Genomic DNA, 15,320 nt, shown 5'->3' with positions numbered 1-15,320 from the left:
ATAATTAATCTGTCTTATTTCATTTTTTTCCTTGCGTACCTCTTTTCATCGGCAATGGCGCGTTTGCTCGGAGTTCCGTCAACCCACAGTCTTTCCGTCCGTGCCCGAATAACCGCTGCTCTATATTTTTCCGTGTCAATAGCTTCCATCGCTCTTTTAACTGTTCTGGTTTCTTCACAAAATTTTCTCGGTTCCGCACTGTCCATGAAAATCAGAAAATTGTGTTCCTTCTGGAGCTCATTTTCTTTCATTTGTTCATTGTGTCGTCTAACGGTTCCTACTTCAATTGCAACCATTTTCACGCGAACCTTAAAATCTTCCCATACTTCTGCCCAAGGTACACTCTCATTACTCAACATGTTTTTAATTTCGTGCTTTACATCGTTTATAAATTTGTCATCACTTAGGTGTTTTTCGTTAAGTTTCCAAAGTGCCCAATCGAACCGAGGCTTTTTTTGGCTTGGCACCGAGTGCAAACCACACTATACTGTGATCGCTAAAGGACACCGGCTACACGACATCGTTATCGCATAGAGGCACAAGATCTAACGAGATGTAAGCTCTGTCAAGTCGTGCTTGGCTATCTCGTTGATAGTGCGTAAATTGCGGCTGCACAGTATACTGGCCAAAAGGCGACCAACGTCTTCTAGGTTGTAATAATTTACTAAGGTGTTCAATTTCACTGCACTCTTGTCCTGTGGGAATTTACCTTTAGCACGATCTTCTGCATGACACGCATAATTAAAGTCGCCAAGAAATATGATGTACTTGTCACAAAACGACATCTTTCATTGATATCATTTGGCGCATACACACATATAATCCTCCATTGTGATCCCTTAAAAGAAAAATCAGTATATCAGTATACTATTAGGTGATTATCGACTTCATCGATAATCACCTAATAATATACTGATCAAAGAACAACATGGGTTTCGGAAAGGTCTATCTTGCACAACACAATTAATTGAATTTTATCATGAATTGGCACTCGATGTTGACGAGGGAGGACAAACAGATTGTGTCTTTTTAGACTTTCGCAAGGCTTTCGACACAGTGTCACATCCACTTCTTCTTATTAAACTTAAAATGTTAAATATTCACTCAAGCGTACTCGCTTGGATTGAAAATTATTTGTCTCAGCGCCGACAATGTGTTGTTTTGAACGGCAAAAGCTCGGCATACGCTGATGTGACGTCAGGAGTCCCACAGGGCTCAGTCTTAGGGCCACTTTTGTTTTTACTTTATATAAATGATATCTCTGTAGGTATTTCTTCATGTATACGGTTGTTTGCCGACGATTGTGTTGTTTATAGGAAAATTAAGAGTGAACAAGATGCTGCCATGTTACAATCTGACTTAGAATGTATTAATACTTGGTGTTCCACTTGGAAGATGAATTTGACTTTTAAAAAGTGTGTTCATGTATCTTTTACAAGAAAGAAGAAACGGATTGTAAATCTTTACCAGATAAATAATACCCTGATAAAAAACGAACCTATATACAAGTATCTAGGTGTGACGCTATCATCCGACTGCTCATGGTCTGCTCATGTGGATGACGTCATTGTAAAAGCTGGTAGGGCACTCAATCTTATTCAGAGGAACTTGAAATGTTCACAGCCGAACCTGAAGAAAACTGCTTACCTAACATGTGTTAGACCAATCTTGGAATACGCCTGTGCCGTCTGAGACCCCGCGCAAGAGAACTTGATTGATAAGCTGGAAAGAATTCAAAACCGAGCTGCTAGGTTTGTCCTGGGGCGGTATGGGCGGAGAGAAAGTTGTACTAAAATGAAACTTGAATTGAATTGGGAACTGCTTTCTTCTAGACGGAAAAAGTTGAGACTGAAGTTTTTATACCTCATATTTAATAATAAGACTGGAATTAGCAGTAAAAGCTACTTGAAAGAACCACATTATATTTCTAGGCGTAATGACCATTCACTTAAAATCCGCGAATACCGTGCCAGGACGTACTTGTTTGCGGATTCCTTTTTTGTCAGAACTATTGTGGAGTGGAATCAGCTGTGTGAAGAGCAAGTGTGCTGTACGAATGAAGATTTGTTTTTTCCCTGCTCTAACCCCCCTGCTATAACGCCTTCGGGCAATGCGGGGTAATTCTTGAATAAAGAATAAAGAATAAAGAACAATAAAACGCCCACTTTCGCTCACAGTAACCATATCTTCTTTTATACCAATACCCCTTCGAACCAAGACAGCGCAACCACCAGACGTGCCGACAGCGTGACATGTGCATATGTTATAATATGTTCTGAAAGGTGTTACCATTATGTTTGTTTGCCCCTCGCTTTCAACTTTCGTCTCTTGTATAGCTATAATATCGAGTTCATTTTCAACGCATAGTCGGCTGAGCTGGTACTGCCTCCGTCTTGAAGCGTGGCCGCGTACATTAATAGTAGCAACTCGTATTCCCCTCTTCAAATCCATTGTTAATAAGCAAGAAAGGTAGGCATAAAATAAAAACGTATATAATCTCACGTAGCACTTCTAGGTATACTTATAGTTACGTCTACAAGTGCTAACGGACAGAGCAGCTGTTTCGCGACACATTGAAGTGCAGTCCACAAAATACCTAGCTTGAGCAGCAGCTGACCTCCCCGACCCTTCGGTAGCGTTTGGCACTCGCAAGCTCGCGTCTGAGTGCCTTTGCAGGCACAAGTCCCTACGGCTACTTTGGCGTCGGCGCCGCCGGTCTTTTGTCCGGCGGGATATTCGGCGTCGGCCGTAATGACGGCCGGCGCGTTACCACCGACTTTGGTGGCGGTTCCTCGCTGTTCGGTGGGCCAGTTTTCCCGCCGTCGCTTGTTGATTCTTCGTGTGTTCGCTTCCCGACCGCCACACTAGCATTGAATGAATGAATGAATGTTTGATGTTTTATGGCGCAAGGGCCAAGTATGGCCAAAGAGCGTCAAGTCCGTGTTAATGAGTTTGCAATGTAATCATGAGTTTTATGAAGTTGGCGTGACGTGGCTGTAGAGGAGCCTTAAAGATGGTTGCGCTAAAGTGCGTAAAATCTGTATAATATAAGATTATGGCGATTACTTATGACGTCTACTATGAACATTAAGACGCATTTAAAAAGAATGATATGATGTCTAAAAATATATCAGGTTATATAAGATATGCTAGAGCACTACTACCTCCTTAGAGCCCTTGAAACACAAGGGCCTGGATGCATGTGCTATTCAAAACAATTATCGCAGCAGCATCCTCTGGAGCGAGGATGCTCTACGAATTTAATGGGCTTATAACGTGTAGAACTACATACTTTAAGAAGTCGAGGACTGCCTTGGTGTTAAAAACCGGTTCCTTACCAAGAAACATAGCCGGGTGTAGAGGGATGTAATAACGGTATGCAAGCGGAAAATGTTTCTTTCTTTCAGGTTCGGCTTTCCGACACTCCAAGAGGACATGGAGGACGGTCAGCCTTTCACCGCATCTACCACAGTTTGGTGGTTCACTTCCAGTAAGCAGAAAATGATGGGTTCCAAATGTGTGTCCTATTCTGAGGCGACAGAATATGACATCTGTTAGCCGAGATTTTGTTGGGGAGGGCCAAAAACCTAACTCTGGCTTCATAACGTGCAGTTTATTATTTATTTCTGCGTCCCACATGCGTTGCCAGTGGTTTCGCAGTTTTTTTTTTTTTCGTATGTAAGGTTTCAGATCTGTGAGAGGCACCAAAGCAGTATTTTTAACAGCAAGGGGTGCAATTGACGTAGCCATCTGGTCTGCCAGAACGTTACCTTCGATTCCCCTGTGGCCAGGTACCCAGCATATGATGATATGCTGGCTAGATAGATAAGCTTTGCACAGGTCGGAATAGACCTCGGTAAGTACAGGATTTTTCTTTTTGTATGGTGACATTAAGGCGTTCACCACACTTCGGGAGTCTGTATATATTACGGCTTTTTGGAGTTTTGATTTCCGTATATGCTTTACAGCCGACCATAATGCGTAGGCCTCTGCCGTAAAGATACTTGTTTTTGGATGTAGTTCATCAGATTCCGAGGAGGATGGACCGACGGCTGCATAGGACACTCCGGCATGCGACTTAGAAGCGTCTGTGTAGGACTCTGTGCACGAGTGCTTGTACTGAAGTTGTAGGAAATGCATTCTTATTTCGACCTATGGAGCGTGTTTTGTGACTTTCAGAAAGGATACGTCACATTCTATCACCTGCCACTCCCAAGGGGGTAAGAACTTCGTTAGGTGCATTAAGGGAAGCTCAAGGAGTGGGACATGCGTTTCATCGCTAAGATCCTTCACACGCAGCGAGAAAGGCTGTCTTACAGACGGACGGTTGCGGAAAAGTGTAGCACACGTCATATCGGTAACGGTATTAAAACATGGGTGTTCTGGATTGGAGTGCACTTTAAGGAAATGTGTAAAGCTGATGTATGATCTCTGCAAGTGGAGCGGCCACTCATTCGATTCGGCATATAAGCTTTCGATCGGGCTTGTTCTGAAAGCGCCAGTGGCTAGGCGGATACCTAGATGATGGTCAGGATCCAGCATCCTTAGCGCGCTCGGGGCGGCAGAGTTATACACTACGGCCCCATAATCCAATCGTGACCGTATTAGGCTCTTGTAGAGATTCATTAGACACTTTCTGTCACTACCCCACGTAGTCTTAGATAGAAGTTTCATTAAGTTCATTGTTTTTAGACATTTTTCTTTCAGATATTTGATGTGTGGAATGAAAGTTAGTCTATCGTCAAGTATAATACCTAGGAATTTGTGCTCTTTGTTGATAGGAATTTGTTGTCCACACAGTTCTAAGCAAGGATACGGGACCAGGCCTCTCTTTCGTGTAAAAAGAACACAAGAACTTTTGTTAGGATTGATTTTAAATCAGTTTTTCTCTGCCCATTTTGATACTTTGTTCAAACCACACTGTACCTGTCTCTCGCACACTGCGAGGTTACATGATTTAAAAGCTATTTGAATGTCGTCCACATAGATAGAATAAAAAAATGACCGGTGGTAATGAAGCACGAAGCGTGTTCATCTTCGCTATAAAGAGCGTGCAGATAAGCACGCCTCCCTGGGGTACACCAGTTTCTTGTGTAAAAGGACGTGACAGTACATTGCCGACTTTTACACGGAATGTACGATTGGACAAATAGCTTTTTATTAGGTTTAGCATATTGCCATAAATGCCCATTTCTGACAATTCTCTCAAGATTCCGTAGCGCCACGTGGTGTCGTATGCCTTCTCCATATCGAGGAATATGGATAGGAAAAACTATTTGTGTACAAATGCGTCGCGGATGTTTCCTTCGATGCGTACAAGATGGTCAGTTGTGGAGCGCCCTTCTCTGAAACCACATTGATAGGGATCAAGCATGTTGTTCAGTTCAAGGAAATGTATGAGTCTGCGATTAATCATTTTTTTCAAATACCTTACAAAGGCAACTTGTGAGGGCTATTGGGCGGTAACTTGCCACTGAGGAAGGGTCGTTGCCTTGTTTGAAAACAGGGACCACAATGGCTTGTTTCCATGCGGTTGGAAGGTATCCCACAGCCCAAATAGTGTTAAAAAGTGCGAGTAGTGTAACTTGCGTGTTATTGTGTAGGTTTTTGATCATTTCATACATTATTCTGTCAGACCCAGGTGCAGAGCTCTTGCATGCGCTCAAGACAGCTCTAAACTCTGCAATACTAAAAGGACGGTTGTATGGTTCATTCTGACAACATTTTCTGATGAAAGGCTTACTTTCTTCTATTTGTTTGTATTTTAGAAAGGGTTGTGAATAATTTGTTGAACTTGACACGCTCTCGAAATACTCCCCAAGTGAGTATGCCTGGTCTTGCAGTGTATCACCCTGTGTGTTTACCAGAGGGAGTGAATATGTTTGCCGCCCTCTAATCCTATTAACCCTGTTCCAGGCTTTGGCCTCATTTTTGAACGAGTTAATACTCAATAAAAACTTGTGCCAACTTTCCCTTCTGGCATGTCGGCGGGTTCGCCTGCCTTGGGACTTTACTTTTTTAAATTTGATAAGATTCTCTGCAGTGGGAGAAGCGCGTAGCAACCCCCACGCCTTGTTCTGATTCTTACGGGCGATCCTACATTCGCTGTTCCACCACGGTACACGTCGTTTGCATGCCAAACCACTTACTTCGGATATGCATTTTGATGCGGCATCTATTATGAAGGCTGTAAGATACTCCACAGCAGCATCAATTTCTAAAGAATACATGTCAGCCCATGAAATGCTAGTGAGGGTTCGAAATTTCTCCCAGTCGGCTGTGTCTATCTTCCACCTAGGAGCTTGTGGAGGATATTCGTTTTCTTTAGATGTTTTTATCAGTATGGGGAAGTGGTCGCTCCCGTAAGGATTGTTCGTAACTTCCCATTTGAGTTCGGGCAGTATGGACGGGGAACTATACTAAGATCTATTGAAGAAAAGGTTCTGTTTGCTAGAGAGTAATATGTGGGTTCCTTCTTATTCAGCAAGCACTCACCTGAAGAAGAAAGGTACTATTCAACAAGACGACCTCGCGCCTCTATACGAGAGTCGCTCCACAGGCAGCTGTGTGCATTGAAATAGCCAAGAACAACATAAGGTTCTGGCAATTCGTCTATAAATGACTGAAATTCGTGTTTGTTTAATTTGTAGTGTGGGGGTACGTAAAGCGAGCAAATGGTGACGACTTTATTTAGAAGAACAGCTCGAACCACCACTGCTTCAAGGGGCGTTTGTAGCTGTAACGCTGCCACGAAATACTTTTATGAATAGAAATGGCAACACCGCCTGATGACACGACAGCATCATCGCGATCTTGGCGAAACTTGACATACGGTCGGAGAAAGTTTGCGTATTGTGGTTTTAGGTGTGTTTCCTGTAGACACAGCCCTTTTGGATTGTGTTTTGGATAAGCTCTTGCACGTCATCAAGGTTCCTAAGAAGACCTCTGACGTTCCATTTAATTATTTGTGTATACATATTGGAAGTAAATAGGTGCTGTGTATACGGAAACAGAAGTATTGATTACAAAGGTTTCAGAGATCCGATTACAGGGCTCTTTCTAGGCCCTGTAACCGGGGTTTTGCCCTTTTTGAAGCGTTCGAGGGAGCCTCGCCGCTCCTTAGGCGCTTGGTGCGCCTTGAGGATAGGTGTAGTGCCCATTACCTCTTGTGAGGCGCCGGACACGTGCTCATGTGAGCGAGAAGTTTCCCGAGAGAGTCCCGCCTTAGAGGGCAAGACCCCTGCGCCCACCAGCCCGGAAATCGATGGGGCTCCCTGAGGGATTTGGCTGCGCCGCCTGTTGCCAGCGCTGGAAGAGGCCGGGGAGGTTGGGGCAGTCTCGGCTGCACCCACCTTCGGGGTTGATGGTCCCTTCTGCTCGGTTGGTGGAGTAGCGCTAGCTGCGACCACCGTGGGGGCAGATGGCGTAACTGCCGACTCACTACCTGTGGGTCGGACAGCCGCCGGAGGGCGTTGTGACGCTGCCCCCTGACGCGCCACTTCGGCAAAGCTTTTCTTTGGCAGGTATGCTACCCGCCTTCGTGCCTCTTTGAACGATATATTCTCTTTTACTTTTATCGTTACAATTTCTTTTTCCTTCTTCCAGGAGGGGCACGACCGCGAGTACGCGGCGTGATCCCCGTCACATTACACAGTGGAGAGAGTTCTTACAAGCTTCAGTGGCGTATTCAAGGGCACTGCATTTCGCACATGTTTGGCGGCCCCGGCAGCTCTGCGAACTGTGGCCGAAACGCTGGCATGTGAAACATCTTAGGGGATTCGGCACATATGGTCTGACACGGAGCTTGATGTACCCGGCCTCTATAGACTCGGGCAGAATACTTGAACCAAATGTGAGTATTAAGTGCTTCGTTTGAATTTCTTTTCCATCCCTTCTCATCTTAATTCTTCTCACATTGACAACATTCTGCTCACTGAAGCCCTCCAAGAGCTAAGCCTCTGTCAGCTGGAGCAAATCATCAACCGAGATAACGCCGCGGGTGGTGTTCAGAGTGCGGTGTGGAGTTACTGTCAATGGAACATCCCCAAATGATACTAGACTGGGCAACTTTTCGTATTGTTTCTGACCATGCAGCTTTAACAGGAGATCACCACTTGCCAGCCTTGATACCTTGTAGCCTGGACCAAGGACATCAGTTAAGGACTTGGAAGCTATAAAAGGGGAAATGTTTCGTACTTGTTTATCGGATTTTTCTGAATGGATCACATGGTACCGTGAGAAGTTCGGGTTTTGGCGTCCAAAGAATTGGAAAATATCTTCGGTGCGCCCTCTTTTCTGAGGGCGATTGGGAAGGCGAGGAAAGGAGCTAGCCATAGACAAATCTAAATTTCTGCAATAACGCCAGCCACCCACCATGGAGCCCTACAAGGGGACGCTACAGGGACTGTATGGGACTACAGGGACTACAGGGACTGTAGACTACAGGGACTAGTGGGACGCTACGGTCCCACTAGTCTTGTTACAACACTTTGAAGTCTCTTTGCTAACACTTTCGTGAATATTTTGTAATCACAGTTCGTGAGGCTTATTGGTCGATAAGACTTTACTGACAACAGTTCAACCGGATCCTCGCACTTAGGGATGAGCACTGTATGAGCGGTTCGGAACGATGGCGGCATTCGCTGTGTTGCATACATTTCCTTGAAGATATTATGCAATAATTCGCTGAGCTGAAATTTGAAAGCCTTGTAAAAGGGCGCACCTAAACCATCAGGCCCGGGAGCTTTTCCTGCTCGAAGTCCATCTATAGCGCCTTCAATTTTTCACAATGTGATTGGAAATTCCAGGCTTCCTTTAATGCCATCTTCTAGACGTGGCATAAGATGAAGAAAATCTCGCTCAAACCCTTCTATTATCTTTTTCTTGTTCCCAAGCAGTTCACAATAATAATTTACGAATGCTCGCTCTATCATTGTGGGTTCGGACGTTTCCTCGTTTTGATATATTATTGCTTGTATTTCATTTTTTGTCGCGTATCTCTTTTCGTCACTTAGCGCCCGTTTAGTAGGCGTTTCCCCATTCCACAATGGTTCCGCTCGCGCTCGTACCATGGCTCCCTTGTATCGTTCTTGGTCAATAACTTCGAGCTTACTTTTTGTTTCTTTTATCTGCTTCATGCAAGATCCAGCGTTCTGACACTCTGTAGACGACAGAAATTCTAGTTCGCTAGTTAATTCTCTTCTTGTTTTTCCTTGCGGCGCAGCGCAGTTGCTTTTTCTATCGCTTTTATCTTAACGTCAGTTTTGAGAGTTTCCCATGTTTCAATACAGCGATTAGTTTGCGATGTCATAGAGGAATCAATCATTTCACTTATATCTCTCATAAAGTTTTCATCATCAAGCAGTTTGGCATTAAACTTCCAAAGATCCCAATTAAATTTCGTTTCTTTTCGTTTTTGCCCTAAATCAAACGTCACTAGACTATGATCAGAAAAGGATACATGGTTAATGTCGTAACTTTGACACAATGGCACGAGCGGCATTGCAATATTAAATTATGGGGTTTTACGTGCCAAAACCACTTTCTGATTATGAGGCACGCCGTAGTGGAGGACTCCGGAAATTTTGACCACCTGGGGTTCTTTAACGTGCACCTAAATCTAAGCACACGGGTGTTTTCGCCCCCATCGAAATGCGGCCGCCGTGGCCGGGATTCGATCCCGCGACCTCGTGCTCAGCAGCCGAACACCATAGCCACTGAGCAACCACGGCGGGTCGTTTCCGCATTTCGCCTCCATCGAAATGCGGCCGCCGTGGCCGGGATTCGATCCCGCGACCTCGTGCTCAGCAGCCCAATACCATAGCCACTGAGCAACCACGGCGGGTCAGCATTGAAATATAAGCTCGTTCTAATCGCGCATGACTTTCACCTTGATAGTGCGTATAAACGGAAGCTTTGCCTGTCGATAACAGAATACCGACATCTGCCAATTCATAATCATTCACAAGTACGTTTAAAGAAACCTGTGCGCTCGTATCCCTTCGTTTCATTTGTTTAGCTCGGTCTTGTGCTCTGCACACACAGTTGAAATCCCCCATCAAAATAAGGTATCGCTCGCACTTCTAGCTGTTCAAAAAAATTTTTACGTGCACATTCGTCATTTCGAGCATACACGCACAAAATGCACCACTTAAAGCCAGAAAAGGAACAATCAAGTATGACAAATCGGCCAGTTCCACATATAATAACTTGTCCCTCTACAATACCAGCACTGTTACGAATAAAGAGTGCGCAGCCTCCAGAAGTTCCAACCGCATGACACACGCAGACGTTATAAATTGCTCTAAATGGTTGCACCATGCAGTCCGTCTGTTCCTGGCCTTCCACCGTTGTCTCTTGCACGGCGACAATATCTAAATCATTTTCTTGAAAAAGCCGGTTTAATTGGTACTGGCGTCTCCTACTCGCCAAACCGCGAACGTTTAAAGTGCCTAGACGAAGGGGCTTCTTAAGGTTAAGTGTCATGGTTAATCCGAAACAGGTGGACCGCATGGAGTTTACCTGGATCTTTTATGTTGCCACACGGTCGATTCTTTCCGGCGACGGGCAACGTCGCGTCAGCCAGCAGTTCTCGGGTCGATGCCGCTGTGGCTCTGTTACTAGGTGACTTGACGCCATGGTAGGTGCTCGGTGATCGTAAGTGGTGGAATCGCAGCTCTGTGCGTTGATCCTCGTTGTTACGAGGGCTTATTTCCCTCAGTTTTCCGGTCAGGAGGGAAGCTGGGTTTAGGTTTGAAGCTGGCTCGTCTGCCCAGTTCAAGGCCGGTCTTCACGACTGTCTTGGTGGGCGGTTCTTCTCCGCTACTTGCACTGGGCTTGCCTATTTCATTGCCGGCATCGTCGCGCGGTCTCTTGGTAGAAGCACCAGGCTCAAGTTCCATGGGCTGAGCGTCGGCTTCTGCTTCCGCACCCAACGCTGCTTCTACAGGTTTGACTTTGTCCGCCTCTTGTGTTTCCCCCGTCACAGGGACTCCGTTTGTCTGGGGTGTGGTGTTATCAGCAAAAACACCTTTCCACGCGTCGGTAGGGGCAACTTCTTGATTTGCGCTCTTTGTGTCGGCCTGCTATCGTCCACCAGCGGCTTCTTCGGCGTCTGCTTCATCCATTATGAGCTCTGCATCCGGGTCCTTTGTTGCTTTTCCGGTGACGCTCGCATATGTGGTCAGGCAGTCTAAGTCCGTGTGGCCGAAGCGCCTACACTGGGAAAAGCGAGGTAAACGACAGTCACGTCCAATGTGGCCGGTGGTGTTGCAACGGAGGCATAATGGTGCCACGGCTGCCCGATCCTAAAGCACAAGGTGCGGCCCGCTGCGTCGCGCACGTCTCGGGCCTAATTCTCCGTGCGCCCGCTGCGGCGCCACCGCTCGGGGATGGCTGCTGATAGAAAGCGCCTTCACAGCTGCGTCGGCACGCGCAATCTCCACTCCAGTCAAGGCGTAAATAATGCGTTTTATATTTGGAAATTGGAGACAAAATCTTTTAAGTCGGCGATGAAAGTGCTGATTACGCCACAAACGCCAACAGATTGTCACAGGGGTGGAAATCTGTTCTAGAATACGCCTGAACGCTATCCGTGACCGTTGTCCGTACAATGCACGACTGGTCAATTGGTGCACTTCCATCGAGAGGTTCTGCTTGAAGCAATCTATCAGTACTTTTATTCACTTCTCGTGAACACGTACGCAAAGTAAAAACTTCACATAGGGAGAACTTGTACGAGTTTCCCAAGTAATTCAAACTAACTTAGATGAAATAAGAACGCTTATCATTGCAAATAATCATCACTAGATTGTTTCTCATGAAAACGAAGCACATTGAGTGATGCTAGAGGTTATCTAAGGAGTGCGTCCCTTTTAACGAAGCTTCAAAAGGCCTCTGCTTCGAGCATGCTCATGCCCTTTATTTGAGCACGCTTTCCATAAAACACATTCCCGCAGTATTTTTTCATTGTAGGCAGGTTTTTTTTCCCCTGAAGTGGCCACTTGGTTGCTGATAAAAACAGCAGCTTTGTCTCCTTTTTACGCTCTTTGTAATACCTGAACAAAGGACTGAATTTCGTTTTTGTTTTCATAAACTAAGAGGCGGTTTTTCATTTCGTCCCTTTCGGACTGCAATTTTTCAACTCTTCTCCTTGACGGGCAACTTTTTTTTTTAACCTTTTGATTGCTTGTTTTGACTGTTCTAGGACGTCCACAATATCTAATGTAGTTTCGCAGGCCTGTTCAACAGAAAAACTACGTTCAGAGCATGATTCTAAGGCCGTCTCTGGAACTAGAGCTTCCACCTCGTCGCTGAGAAACCGCAAGGCACTTTCGATGTTGGGGCTTTCTCCTGAGCTTCCGCAATTATCGCTTGCCTCAACTACTGTGTGATCAGTAAAGTTTCCTCGATGGCGTTTTTTGGGCTGCACATTCTCTTTTTGCAAGTACTGTGGATATTTGCAAAACACGGTCGGTACCGCATTCGGAAGCAGGAGCCTAGGTTCTGTGTTCGTTTTATAGTCACTTTGTGTAAAGTGCAGGGAACATACCAGAGATCTATCGCTCAGTTCCCACTTGCTTCCTTTTCCCGACACTCCTTGGCGAGAGATATCTTTAGCCACGCTTCTCGACGCTCCAAGTCGCATGGGAACTCGTGATATTTCACAGTCGGGTCCTTTTTGGCATTTGTGTCGCAGAGTGGCACACAACAGCTGCACGTCATCGCGCCACATGAACGAGGTTGGCTACGGCACACACGCACACCGAAAAGCCTTAACAAAGCACAGCAAGCGCAGGCAAACTTGCTCATACACACGCACGCGAAAAAGCACAAGAGTAATGCATACCGCACGAGACAAACACGTTCCGACGCGAACCGACTTGCTCACACACGTACGCGAAAAAGCACGAGATTAATGCATATCGCGCGAGGCAAACACGTTCTGACGCGAACCAACTTGCTCACACACACGCACGCGAAAAAGAACGAGATTAGTGCGTAGAGCACGAGACAAACACGTTCTGACACGAGAACCAACGCCCGCTTAGCCCCGGCGCGAAGTCGCGAAAGCATCCCCGACCGGTGGCGCCCTCACCAAGAAAAGCGGTCGCAACTGTAAACTCGGACGAGACGCGCCCGCCTATTGTCCGCGGCGCGACGTAGCTGGCCGCACCTTGCTTTGCATCGAGCGGCCGTGATGGTGCTCGGTTCGGCACAACAACTAGGACGAGTTCGCTTCCTACACGCAAGTGGTGGGTTAGGTCGTCGATAGTGACTCCGGCTCCCAGTTTTATGGCCACTAGGCGGGTTGTCGATGCTCTTTTCGTGATACCACGTACGCGCCATTTTTCCTTCGTTACTTCCGTAACCATTCCATACGGAGCCAAGGCCGCACGCTATTCATCCTCGCAGACCCCATAAAGAAGCCAGTGCAACTTCATTCGTAAGCCTTGGTCGTTGGGGTGAACTACCAGGCACCGGCGACTCTTCACTCGGAATTCCCATTTTGACAACATTTCCTTCGTTGCTTCAGCGCTCTTGAATCTCGCGGCCCAAACGTGATTCATCCTGTACGCCCCCAAAGCGATAACGTCGGGAAGCGCTCCAAGATTTTCCAAGGCATCGCGAAAATCTTCCACTCGATATGGGCGCGCACGTAAATCCGCATGAAGAAAAATGGTATCGGTAACAACCTGACGTGTTGGCAGTTGAGGCAATACAACTTGGTAGTCCTGGTCAACCGAAGCAAAAGACCTGTTTCCGCGGCTTGAAAGGGCCGCTGAATCCGCTCCTTGGGAGAACATGTTACCCACGTCCGAACACAACGGTGGCCGGAAGTGGAATCCCTCGGCCACCTCGCCCGGACGTCAGGTACCTCTCGTAAGATCTCAGTCAATCCTACATCTGCGCCATCAACTCAACGTATTTTTCAGGGACAAAAAGCGCAAAAAGTTCGACGAGGGTGGGACTCGAAGCCACGCGGGCAGAGCCCAATGGATTAGCAGTCCATCGCCTTAACCACTCGGCCACCTCGCCCGGACGTCAGGTACCTCACGTAAGATCTCAGTCAATCCTACATCTGCGCCATAAACTCTGCGTATTTTTCAGGGACAAAAAGCGCAAAAAGTTCGACGAGGGTGGGACTCGGACCCACGCGGGCAAAGCCCAATGGATTAGCAGTCCATCGCCTTAACCACTCGGCCACCTCGCCCGGATGTCAGGTACCTCTCGTAAAATCTCAGTCAATCGTACGTCTGCGCCATCAACTCGGCGTATTTTTCAGGGACAAAAAGCGCAAGAAGTTCGACGAGGGTGGGACTCGAACCCACGCGGGCAGAACCCAATGGATTAGCAGTCCATCGCCTTAACCACTCGGCCACCTCGCCCGGATGTCAGGTACCTCTCGTAAGATCTCAGCCAATCCTACATCTGCGCCATCAACTCGGCGTATTTTTCAGAGACAAAAAGCGCAACAAGTTCGACGAGGGTGGGACTCGAACCCACGCGGGCAGAGCGCAATGAATTAGCAGTCCATCGCCTTAACCGCTCGGCCACCTCGCCCGAATGTCAGGTACCTCTCGTAAGATCTCAGTCAATCCTACATCTGCGCCATCAACTCGGCGTATTTTTCACGGACAAAAAGCGCAAAAAGTTCGACGAGGGTGGGACTCGAACCCACGCGGGCAGAGCCCAATGAATTAGCAGTCCATCGCCTTAACCACTCCGCCACCTCGCCCGGATGTCAGGTACCTCTCGTAAGATCTCAGTCAATCCTACATCTGCGCCATCAACTCCGCGTATTTTTCAGGGACAAAAAGCGCAAAAAGGTCGACGAGGGCGGGGCTCGAATCCACGCGGGCAGAGCCCTATGGATTAGCAGTCCATCGCCTTAACCACTCGGCCACCTCGCCCGGACGTCAGGTACCTCTCGTAAGATCTGTCAATCCTCCATCTGCGCCATCAACCCGGCGTATATTTCAGGGACAAAAAGTTCGACGATGGTGCGACTCCAACCCACGCGGGCAGAGCCCAATCGATTAGCAGTCCATCGCCTTAACCACTCAGCCACATCGCCTTTTTTTCTTTATTACCGGTAGCAACAACACACTTACAACACATGAAAAGTCAAGACGGGGTTACAATACAATTTGTCAATACATTGAGCGAAAAGCCATCAGTCGTGTTGTGACTGACGTTGTCACTTAAAATTCCCTTAGTGTGACTAAGGGTTCTACCCTGGCTACCCAGGGAGAAAGACCCCATTCTTTTGTTTTTTGAACTTCTAATAACCGAGCAATGCTCTCTCGAAAGCACAGCCT

The 15,320-nt window shown here is 46.9% G+C and overlaps 7 non-coding genes across 7 annotated transcripts; all 7 read right to left on the bottom strand.

Annotated features, from left to right (window-relative positions):
• Positions 1-13,955: 13,955 nt before the first annotated feature.
• Positions 13,956-14,037, bottom strand: TRNAS-GCU (transfer RNA serine (anticodon GCU)). The gene has a single exon. It is a non-coding gene; the product is annotated as a tRNA-Ser (tRNA).
• A 93-nt stretch (positions 14,038-14,130) lies between these two features.
• On the bottom strand, positions 14,131-14,212 carry TRNAS-GCU (transfer RNA serine (anticodon GCU)). The gene has a single exon. It is a non-coding gene; the product is annotated as a tRNA-Ser (tRNA).
• A 93-nt stretch (positions 14,213-14,305) lies between these two features.
• TRNAS-GCU (transfer RNA serine (anticodon GCU)) lies at positions 14,306-14,387 on the bottom strand. The gene has a single exon. It is a non-coding gene; the product is annotated as a tRNA-Ser (tRNA).
• Positions 14,388-14,480: 93 nt separating this feature from the next.
• Positions 14,481-14,562, bottom strand: TRNAS-GCU (transfer RNA serine (anticodon GCU)). Its single transcript has one exon. It is a non-coding gene; the product is annotated as a tRNA-Ser (tRNA).
• Positions 14,563-14,655: 93 nt separating this feature from the next.
• Positions 14,656-14,737, bottom strand: TRNAS-GCU (transfer RNA serine (anticodon GCU)). Its single transcript has one exon. It is a non-coding gene; the product is annotated as a tRNA-Ser (tRNA).
• Positions 14,738-14,830: 93 nt separating this feature from the next.
• Positions 14,831-14,912, bottom strand: TRNAS-GCU (transfer RNA serine (anticodon GCU)). Its single transcript has one exon. It is a non-coding gene; the product is annotated as a tRNA-Ser (tRNA).
• Positions 14,913-14,994: 82 nt separating this feature from the next.
• Positions 14,995-15,076, bottom strand: TRNAS-GCU (transfer RNA serine (anticodon GCU)). The gene has a single exon. It is a non-coding gene; the product is annotated as a tRNA-Ser (tRNA).
• Between the last annotated feature and the right edge of the window lie 244 nt (positions 15,077-15,320).

The sequence above is a fragment of the Dermacentor variabilis genome, chromosome 1, assembly GCF_050947875.1.
Source record: "Dermacentor variabilis isolate Ectoservices chromosome 1, ASM5094787v1, whole genome shotgun sequence".
Lineage (NCBI taxonomy): Eukaryota > Metazoa > Arthropoda > Arachnida > Ixodida > Ixodidae > Dermacentor > Dermacentor variabilis.
The sequence above is the reverse complement of the archived record's forward strand: the minus strand, read 5'-3'. Positions and strand labels throughout refer to the sequence as shown.